The sequence below is a fragment of the Leiobunum rupestre genome, chromosome 8 (genome assembly GCF_980474605.1).
Source record: "Leiobunum rupestre chromosome 8, qqLeiRupe1.1.hap1, whole genome shotgun sequence".
In the NCBI taxonomy this organism is placed as follows: domain Eukaryota; kingdom Metazoa; phylum Arthropoda; class Arachnida; order Opiliones; family Sclerosomatidae; genus Leiobunum; species Leiobunum rupestre.
In genome coordinates this window covers 47,647,407-47,657,723 of record NC_143391.1, presented here as the reverse complement: position 1 = coordinate 47,657,723, position 10,317 = coordinate 47,647,407, and the positions used below count along the sequence as shown (strand labels likewise).

At 34.6% G+C, this 10,317-nt stretch overlaps 1 long non-coding RNA gene across 1 annotated transcript; it reads left to right on the top strand.

The window, feature by feature from the left end:
• The first annotated feature begins 8,267 nt into the window (after positions 1-8,267).
• Positions 8,268-8,652, top strand: LOC149933562 (uncharacterized). The gene is made up of 2 exons (XR_016473224.1): positions 8,268-8,337; positions 8,405-8,652. It is a non-coding gene; the product is annotated as an uncharacterized LOC149933562 (long non-coding RNA).
• Positions 8,653-10,317: the final 1,665 nt, after the last annotated feature.

The window sequence follows — 10,317 nt, the reverse complement described above, 5'->3', positions numbered from 1 at the left end:
TGCCAATTGACCGCGAAAATTTAAATACCATGTAATATTTTTAGTCTTGCGAAATACCATCCTGACAGCGAAAATTTAAATCTAAATTTTAAAAACTTCTACTTCTAGTGTAAATTTGTTATAGATTGGAAGACCTAATTGATAGGTGGCGCGAAATGCCATCTTGTCCGCGAAAATTTAAATACCATGTAATATTTTTAGTCTTGCGAAATACCATCCTGACCGCGAAAATTTAAATCTAAATTTTAAAAACTTCTACTTCTAATGTAAATTTGTTATAGATTGGAAGACCTAATTGATAGGTGGCGCGAAATGCCAATTGACCGCGAAAATTTAAATACCATGTAATATTTTTAGTCTTGCGAAATACCATCCTGACAGCGAAAATTTAAATCTAAATTTTAAAAACTTCTACTTCTAGTGTAAATTTGTTATAGATTGGAAGACCTAATTGATAGGTGGCGCGAAATGCCATCTTGTCCACGAAAATTTAAATACCATGTAATATTTTTAGTCTTGCGAAATACCATCCTGACCGCGAAAATTTAAATCTAAATTTTAAAAACTTCTACTTCTAGTGTAAATTTGTTATAGATTGGAAGACCTAATTGATAGGTGGCGCGAAATGCCATCTTGTCCGCGAAAATTTAAATACCATGTAATATTTTTAGTCTTGCGAAATACCATCCTGACAGCGAAAATTTAAATCTAAATTTTAAAAACTTCTACTTCTAGTGTAAATTTGTTATAGATTGGAAGACCTAATTGATAGGTGGCGCGAAATGCCATCTTGTCCACGAAAATTTAAATACCATGTAATATTTTTAGTCTTGCGAAATACCATCCTGACCGCGAAAATATAAATCTAAATTTTAAAAACTTCTACTTCTAGTGTAAATTTGTTATAGATTGGAAGACCTAATTGATAGGTGGCGCGAAATGCCATCTTGTCCGCGAAAATTTAAATACCATGTAATATTTTTAGTCTTGCGAAATACCATCCTGACCGCGAAAATTTAAATCTAAATTGTAAAAACTTCTACTTCTAGTGTAAATTTGTTATAGATTGGAAGACCTAATTGATAGGTGGTGCGAAATGCCAATTGACCGCGAAAATTTAAATACCATGTAATATTTTTAGTCTTGCGAAATACCATCCTGACAGCGAAAATTTAAATCTAAATTTTAAAAACTTCTACTTCTAGTGTAAATTTGTTATAGATTGGAAGACCTAATTGATAGGTGGCGCGAAATGCCATCTTGTCCACGAAAATTTAAATACTATGTAATATTTTTAGTCTTGCGAAATACCATCCTGACCGCGAAAATTTAAATCTAAATTTTAAAAACTTCTACTTCTAGTGTAAATTTGTTATAGATTGGAAGACCTAATTGATAGGTGGCGCGAAATGCCATCTTGTCCGCGAAAATTTAAATACCATGTAATATTTTTAGTCTTGCGAAATACCATCCTGACCGCGAAAATTTAAATCTAAATTTTAAAAACTTCTACTTCTAATGTAAATTTGTTATAGATTGGAAGACCTAATTGATAGGTGGCGCGAAATGCCATCTTGCCCGTGAAAATTTAAATACCATGTAATATTTTTAGTCTTGCAAAATACCATCCTGACCGCGAAAATTTAAATCTAAATTTTAAAAACTTCTACTTCTAGTGTAAATTTGTTATAGATTGGAAGACCTAATTGATAGGTGGCGCGAAATGCCAATTGACCGCGAAAATTTAAATACCATGTAATATTTTTAGTCTTGCGAAATACCATCCTGACAGCGAAAATTTAAATCTAAATTTTAAAAACTTCTACTTCTAGTGTAAATTTGTTATAGATTGGAAGACCTAATTGATAGGTGGCGCGAAATGCCATCTTGTCCACGAAAATTTAAATACCATGTAATATTTTTAGTCTTGCGAAATACCATCCTGACCGCGAAAATTTAAATCTAAATTTTAAAAACTTCTACTTCTAGTGTAAATTTGTTATAGATTGGAAGACCTAATTGATAGGTGGCGCGAAATGCCATCTTGTCCGCGAAAATTTAAATACCATGTAATATTTTTAGTCTTGCGAAATACCATCCTGACCGCGAAAATTTAAATCTAAATTTTAAAAACTTCTACTTCTAGTGTAAATTTGTTATAGATTGGAAGACCTAATTGATAGGTGGCGCGAAATGCCATCGTGACCGCGAAATGCCATCTTGACCGCGAAAATTTAAATACCATGTAATATTTTTAGTCTTGCGAAATACCATCCTGACCGAGAAAATTTAAATCTAAATTTTAAAAACTTCTACTTCTAGTGTAAATTTGTTATAGATTGGAAGACCTAATTGATAGGTGGCGCGAAATGCCATCTTATCCGCGAAAATTTAAATACCATGTAATATTTTTAGTCTTGCGAATTACATCCTGACCGCGAAAATTTAAATCTAAATTTTAAAAACTTCTACTTCTAGTGTAAACTTGTTATAGATTGGAAGACCTAATTGATAGGTGGCGCGAAATGCCATCGTGACCGCGAAATGCCATCTTGACCGCGAAAATTTAAATACCATGTAATATTTTTAGTCTTGCGAAATACCATCCTGACCGCGAAAATTTAAATGCCATATAATATGGTGCGTTATTTAAAAACCTTCTAGTACCAAATTGATATAGATTGGAAGACCTAATTGATAGGTGGCGCGAAATACCATCTTGACCGCGAAAATTTAAATACTATATAATATTTGCCCAACTTACCGTTTTCGGGAGTTTGGCTTTGTGTGGTAGATATTTTGTTAAAAATTAAGTCCGGTAACGTTAAAAAAATATTTTTGGGTGGGTAAGGATTAAGTTGAATTATCCCTTCGGTGCGATGCTTACAACGTATGACCTGAAGTAACCAATAAGTTAATAAGTGTGACACTTATCGGAGGCCGTTCTAATATGACCGAAAGTAACAAATAAGTGTGACACTTATCGGAGGCCGTTCTAATATGACCGAAAGTAACAAATAAGTGTGACACTTATCGGAGGCCGTTCTAATATGACCGAAAGTAACAAATAAGTGTGACACTTATCGGAGGCCGTTCTAATATGACCGAAAGTAACAAATAAGTGTGACACTTATCGGTATAATAGGTGATGCTTACAACGTATGAGCTGAAGTAACAAATAAATAAATAAGTGTGACACTTATCGGAGGCCGTTCTAATATGACCGAAAGTAACAAATAAGTAAATAAGTGTGACACTTATCGGAGGCCGTTCTAATATGACCGAAAGTAACAAATAAGTGTGACACTTATCGGAGTAATAGGCTATGTTTACAACGTATGAGCTGAAGTAAAAAATAGGTTAATAAGTGTGACACTTATCGGAGGCCGTTCTAATATGACCGAAAGTAACAAATAAGTGTGACACTTATCGGAGTAATAGGCTATGTTTACAACGTATGAGCTGAAGTAAAAAATAGGTTAATAAGTGTGACACTTATCGGAGGCCGTTCTAATATGACCGAAAGTAACAAATAAGTGTGACACTTATCGGAGGCCGTTCTAATATGACCGAAAGTAACAAATAAGTGTGACACTTATCGGAGTAATAGGCGATGCTTACAACGTATGAGCTGAAGTAACCAATAAGTTAATAAGTGTGACACTTATCGGAGGCCGTTCTAATATGACCGAAAGTAACAAATAAGTGTGACACTTATCGGAGTAATAGGTGATGCTTACAACGTATGAGCTGAAGTAACAAACAAGTAAATAAGTGTTACACTTATCGGAGGCCGTTCTAATATGACCGAAAGTAACAAATAAGTGTGACACTTATTGGAGTAATAGGCGATGTTTACAACGTATGAGCTGAAGTAAAAAATAGGTTAATAAGTGTGGCACTTATCGGAGGCCGTTCTAATATGACCGAAAGTAACAAATAAGTGTGACACTTATCGGAGTAATAGGCTATGTTTACAACGTATGAGCTGAAGTAAAAAATAGGTTAATAAGTGTGACACTTATCGGAGGCCGTTCTAATATGACCGAAAGTAACAAATAAGTGTGACACTTATCGGAGGCCGTTCTAATATGACCGAAAGTAACAAATAAGTGTGACACTTATCGGAGTAATAGGCGATGCTTACAACGTATGAGCTGAAGTAACCAATAAGTTAATAAGTGTGACACTTATCGGAGGCCGTTCTAATATGACCGAAAGTAACAAATAAGTGTGACACTTATCGGAGTAATAGGTGATGCTTACAACGTATGAGCTGAAGTAACAAACAAGTAAATAAGTGTGACACTTATCGGAGGCCGTTCTAATATGACCGAAAGTAACAAATAAGTGTGACACTTATCGGAGTAATAGGCGATGTTTACAACGTATGAGCTGAAGTAAAAAATAGGTTAATAAGTGTGGCACTTATCGGAGGCCGTTCTAATATGACCGAAAGTAACAAATAAGTGTGACACTTATCGGAATAATAGGCGATGCTTGCAACGTATGACCTGAAGTAACAAATAAGTGTGACGTGCGATGCTTACAACGTATGGCCTGAAGTAACAAATAAGAGTGACGTGCGATGCTTACAACGTATGGCCTGAAGTAACAAATAAGTATGTCACTTATCGGAGGCAGTTCTAATATGACCGAAAGTAACAAATAAGTGTGACACTTATCGGAGGCCATTCTAATATGACCAAAAGTAACAAATAAGTGTGACACTTATCGGAGGCCATTCTAATATGACCAAAAGTAACAAATAAGTGTGACACTTATCGGAGTAATACGCGATGCTTACAACGTATGACCTAAAGTAACAAATAAGGGTGACACTTATCGGAGGCCGTTCTAGTATGACCAAAAGTAAAAATAAGTGTGACACTTATCGGAGTAATACGCGATGCTTACAACGTATGACCAAAGTAACAAATAAGTGTGACACTTTCGGAGTCATACGTGATGCTAACAACGAATGACCTGAAGTAACAAATAAGTGTGACACTTATCGGAGTAATAGGCGATGCCTACAACGTATGACCTGAAGTAACAAATAAGGGTGACACTTAGCGGAGTAATAGGCGATGCCTACAACGTATGACCTGAAGTAACAAATAAGTGTGACACTTATCGGAGGCCATTCTAATATGACCAAAAGTAACAAATCAATGTGACACTTATCGGAGTAATACGCGATGCTTACAACATATGACCCGAAGTAACAAATGTGACATTTTTCGGAGTAATACGCAATGCTTACAACGTATGACCTGAAGTACCAATTATAACGCGCATCATCCCTTTTGCCGATTGGAAATTCGTTGGTTCAAATTCAAGCTCTGAAGTATTCTTTAGCCACGTTCACACTAGAGCCTAAAACCCAGTTTCGGTCGGTTTGAACATGGACTAATTATAGTACTTCGTACAGGGACGCCCCATTCCCAAGCTATTCCTTTAGAAAGCTCTGAAAGGCGCATGTTAAATGCAAACCCCTTTTTTTACCCGCCCGCCAAAAATGTACTAGGGTCAAAACGTCACAAAACGGAAGATGTTGTCGCCATCTACGCCAATTTATTTCGTGAGAGTTGCAGTCTTGCAGACGGTTTTTAAATTTTATTTTCAAAACGGTTTGTTATTTTGCACGGTGTATTTGTGCTTTTTCTATTTCAAATTAAGTTAGTTATTATTATTTTCAATACAATGAAAAAACTCTGTGTTTACAAATCTTGCAAAAGTGATTCAAGATACAGTAATAAGGAATTTATGAAGGATGTGTTTTGGATACCATTTCCCAAACCTAAGAGAAGTCATCAAAAATGCCAAAAATGGATTAATTGGTTGAACAGGGAAGATTACCCCATTAGCAGAGTAAATACAAATACGTATTTATGTTCAAATCATTTCGTAGGAGGAAAAGGCCCTACTCCGGAATTTCCTGATGCTGTGCATAGTCATGTAAGTTATATATTATAGAAAGTGATAGTTACATTTTAAGCATAGGATATTTATGTTATAGCAACTCATTTTCCTTTAGGAATTGGTCTCTGTATTAAAGCCGCGGCATGAAGATCAGCCAGTAGCTCAATCTAGGGACTGTGAACGTGAAATTAATGTTGTCAATACAACTACACCAATAGTAGAAGTTAATAATTCGATGGTGACCCTAATTGAACCAGTTATTAATATGGATATAGATTCTACAGCCCCAGTACCTTGTAATAATGTATTAACGGAAAAAGACAACATCATACAACCACCAGTTTCCTCAGTCGATCTATTTTCCATTATTAAAGCGTATTCTCCTCCACTGGAATGGGGAATTACGGAAGTTAAAAATGGACTGATAATATGCAAATTCAAAGATGGAACGGACAAAGTTCTCTATTGTATCAAGCTAGATCATGATTGTATACCGAAATATGAAGTTCAAGGAAAGCCATTGGATCATCCAGATATTTTTTCACAATTTCCCAAGAAAATGAGGTCTCTTCAAGATTTGGAGGATGTTTTTACTCTTTTCAACTCGTATAAACTTTGCCCAGGGAATAATGCTAGAGAATTTTTTGAGATTTTTGAAAATAGGCCGCAAAATAAGGGTTTTATCAGCTTAATATCTGGTGGAATCCATAGTGACAAATGTGAACTTATTTTAAATATCGGAAATAAATCAAGGTGTTTTGCTTGTGCTAAACAAAGACTAAGCTTGCAAGTGACAATTAGTCGCAAGAAGAAAAAACTGGACACAAGTATCACAAGATTTTCCAACTTGAATAAAACTGAACTTGCCAAGAATTTACGAGAAAGTAAAAACAAAGAATATGAACTAAAGACCAAAATAAAAAGACTTCAAACTAAAATGTCTAAACAAATTAATAAACTTGGAGAGGAAGTTCCTGGACAAGATCACAATTATCTTCTTGAAATTTTAGAAGAAAGTGTAAAAAAGGGCTACGACAAGACTAATAGTGACTTTTCCAGACTTTTTCTTAAAACCCAACTGAAAATGCTACAAACCAAACATAAAAATGGGAGGAGGTGGCACCCGCTTGTTTTACAGTGGTGCATGTTTATGTACGCAAAATCACCTGCTCTTTACAAATCATTGCATGAATCAGGAGTTATGTTACTGCCCTCAAAAAACACGCTAGCCAGGCACTCAGAAAATCTGGGAGTAACACCAGGTTTTCATGACGAAGTTTTTCTAAGAATGAAGAAAGATTTCGAAGTAATAAAAACACAAGAACACCAGGAATATTTTTTCCTGGTTTGTGATGAAATTAAGATCGAAGAAGATCTGGTGTACCGGAAGAATACTGGTGAAGTGATTGGATACACTCATTTAAGTAGCGCTGAGCGGCGGCTAAGCGAACTTCGTTCCGAGTTTTACAAGGATAAACCCTTGGCAAGCCACGTATTGCAATTTATGATTAGAGGAGCTACAACAGGGTTTAAACGTCCATTTGCGCATTTTGCAAATAATTCACTGACTGCTGAGAAATTGGATACACTTGTGTGGGAAGCTATCCTAAAGCTGGAGTTCACAGGCTTTAAAGTGTTAGGCGTGGTAGGAGATGGAGCTTCCACTAACAGGAAATGCTTTAATATGAACACTAAAGAAGACAATTACAAATGTGACAACCCATTTGCTCCTGAAAGGCCACTATTCTTCATATGTGACGTACCCCACTTGATAAAAACCGTTCGAAATTGCCTAGGCAGTAGTACAGAGGGATGTACCTATCGCCTAATGCAAATTAATGGTGAAAAACTCACATGGGATGTTATTAAAGCATTGTATCGTAAAGATATGGAAAATGGGGCTAATTTCAGAAAGCTTCACAAAATTACTATAGACCACGTGTCACTTGAAAACAAAATGAAGGTATGTTATGCTTAAGTTCTTATTAAATTACTCACTGATAATTCAAACTTAGGTAAAGCTCGCTACTCAAATCCTGAGCAAATCAGTAGCAAACGCTTTAAGATCATATTTTCCTGGATAGCACAAGGAGTTGATACGCTTTATAGAAACATTTAATAAGTGGTTTGATGTATTGAATGTTGGCCATTTATATGATGGATACTATTTACGAAACAACGATATCAAACCATTCACATCACCAAATGATAAAAGACTAGAAGTAAAGTAAAAGTTTGGCAACTGATTCTCAGAGTTTTAATTGTATTCACCCCTTTTTCAGTGGCTTAAGTCCGACTTCCTTGGCTACCTAACCGAGTGGGAGAATTATGTTAATAATTTAAATGAAAAAAGTAGTCACAAAAAGAAAATGCTTCTTACAACAGAAACATTGTCAGGATTGCGTCAAACAAGTCAGTATTGAATACTTATTTCAAAATGGTCTCTAATTTTAACCCGCAAGCGTAATTTTACTTTTAGCAAATGCCATGTTGGAAATTATCCAATTTTTGTTGGGAAAAGGTGCGAAATATGTTTTAACTGCCCATGCTAACCAAGATCCGTTGGAGCAGCTATTCAGTAAGCAACGGCAAGCTTGCAAATCTGGGTCAAAGCCAACCCTGTATCAATACGGAAGGACCAGTCAAAGACTGCAAGTAATGGAAGATGGAAAAATGATGGTTCACCTAAAAGTTTCTGGTGGAAACACTGAAACTACTAACTCTTAAAAATGTAAAAACAATCTTTATTAAAATAGGAACTGAACTGTATTGCATTTTTCGTTTATCACTAGGCTTACAGAACCTATCACAAATCTACATCAATTTGGTACTTGGAACTTATTCTCGCTTTGACGTCATTTTCAATTTTCTTTTTCGTATTTTCTTTTGTGTTGGCTTTGGTAACAAATCTTTTTTTTCTTTGATTTAGTTTTATATCATTTCTTAATTTATTGGTGTGTCCATTTCCTGCCGTATTGGTAATGGTATCTATGATACAATTTAACACTGTTGCACCTGCTTCCCTGTTTACTTTCGCTTTTTCACAGATGTTATCCCATTGGGCATTAATATTTATATTTTCCCTAATAGCTCTCACTGCCAATATCTTTTTATCCTTAACATAATTTTCGTTAAAATATTCTAATATGTGAAAATTTAACAACTTAAAAAAATTAAACGCTCCTTCAGTGGGATAAATTAAACCATTACGAGTTTGTTTGTCAACCCAATCTCTAACTCCTTTTGGAACTTTCTCACTATTTAACTCCCTTAAAACAGCTCCTATTTTATGACTAGCTTCTGTGTTTTTGGGTTTCAGTAGCTTATGTAATACGAATCCATTGATATAATATAAACTTTGATAGTCCTCGTTGACCTGATTGTTGACTATGTTTTCGCTGGTAGATTCAATTTCACCAACCACCTCCCTCAATGAATTAAATAATGGCCATAAAATGTATTTAATGCCAATCTCTTTCTCCTTTTCACTTAAATCAGTCTGCAATCATAATGAACAAATTAAACCTTAGAAATAAAGTTATGGTTAAGTATTTGCCTTACATCACAATTTTGCTCTTCTGACAAAACATTACTCAATCGTGAAAGGAAAATGCTTTTGTGTTTCTCATAAACACAATCCTCTCGGGTTTGAGTAAAAACAGGTTCATATAAAATTTTCACTTTATCAAAGATTAAGTTCCCTTCTTTTATGCCAGCTACCCATTTCAATATTTCCTCTGTACGCTTTTCTGTATTTAGAACCAAAAATGATTGAACAGATTCTTGTGCTTTTTGCCATGCACCATTAAAGTTAACATCAAACTGCGTATCTAGAAATTATAACATTTAATTTAAAGTTGGTGTTTAAATTTTAATGTTACAGTATACCTTTTAAAAGTTGCTGTTTTAACAATTTCTTTTTTCTTAATTTTTTGCGCTATTTAAAAATTATATAAAAGTTAATAACTTAATATAAGAACGATATAAAACAGATGTACCATGCACTTGCAGTTCCACTTCGAGAGTTCTGCTTTATTTCCTCCGAAACTGGGTTAATTGCTGATGTTTTAGATGGAGAATGAATTTGAAGATCAGAATCTAAAATTATTATTCAAAGTTGGGTGACATTAAAATTTGTAACTTAATATGACTTTATGAAATAGAATTTACCATTTGAGATATCATCGAAAACTCTAAATGGTGCAGCTTTTTGCGATTTTGATATATTTGAATGATCACTTTTCTTTTCTAATAGCTCAAAATCATTAATTTCATTTGCCAAATTTGGCCATTCTTTAAGTTCATCATCATCTATAAAAATAAAATATAACCCAAACAACATTAAAAATAACACAAGGCTGGTATTAAGCCTTAGTAAACACTTACCAGAAG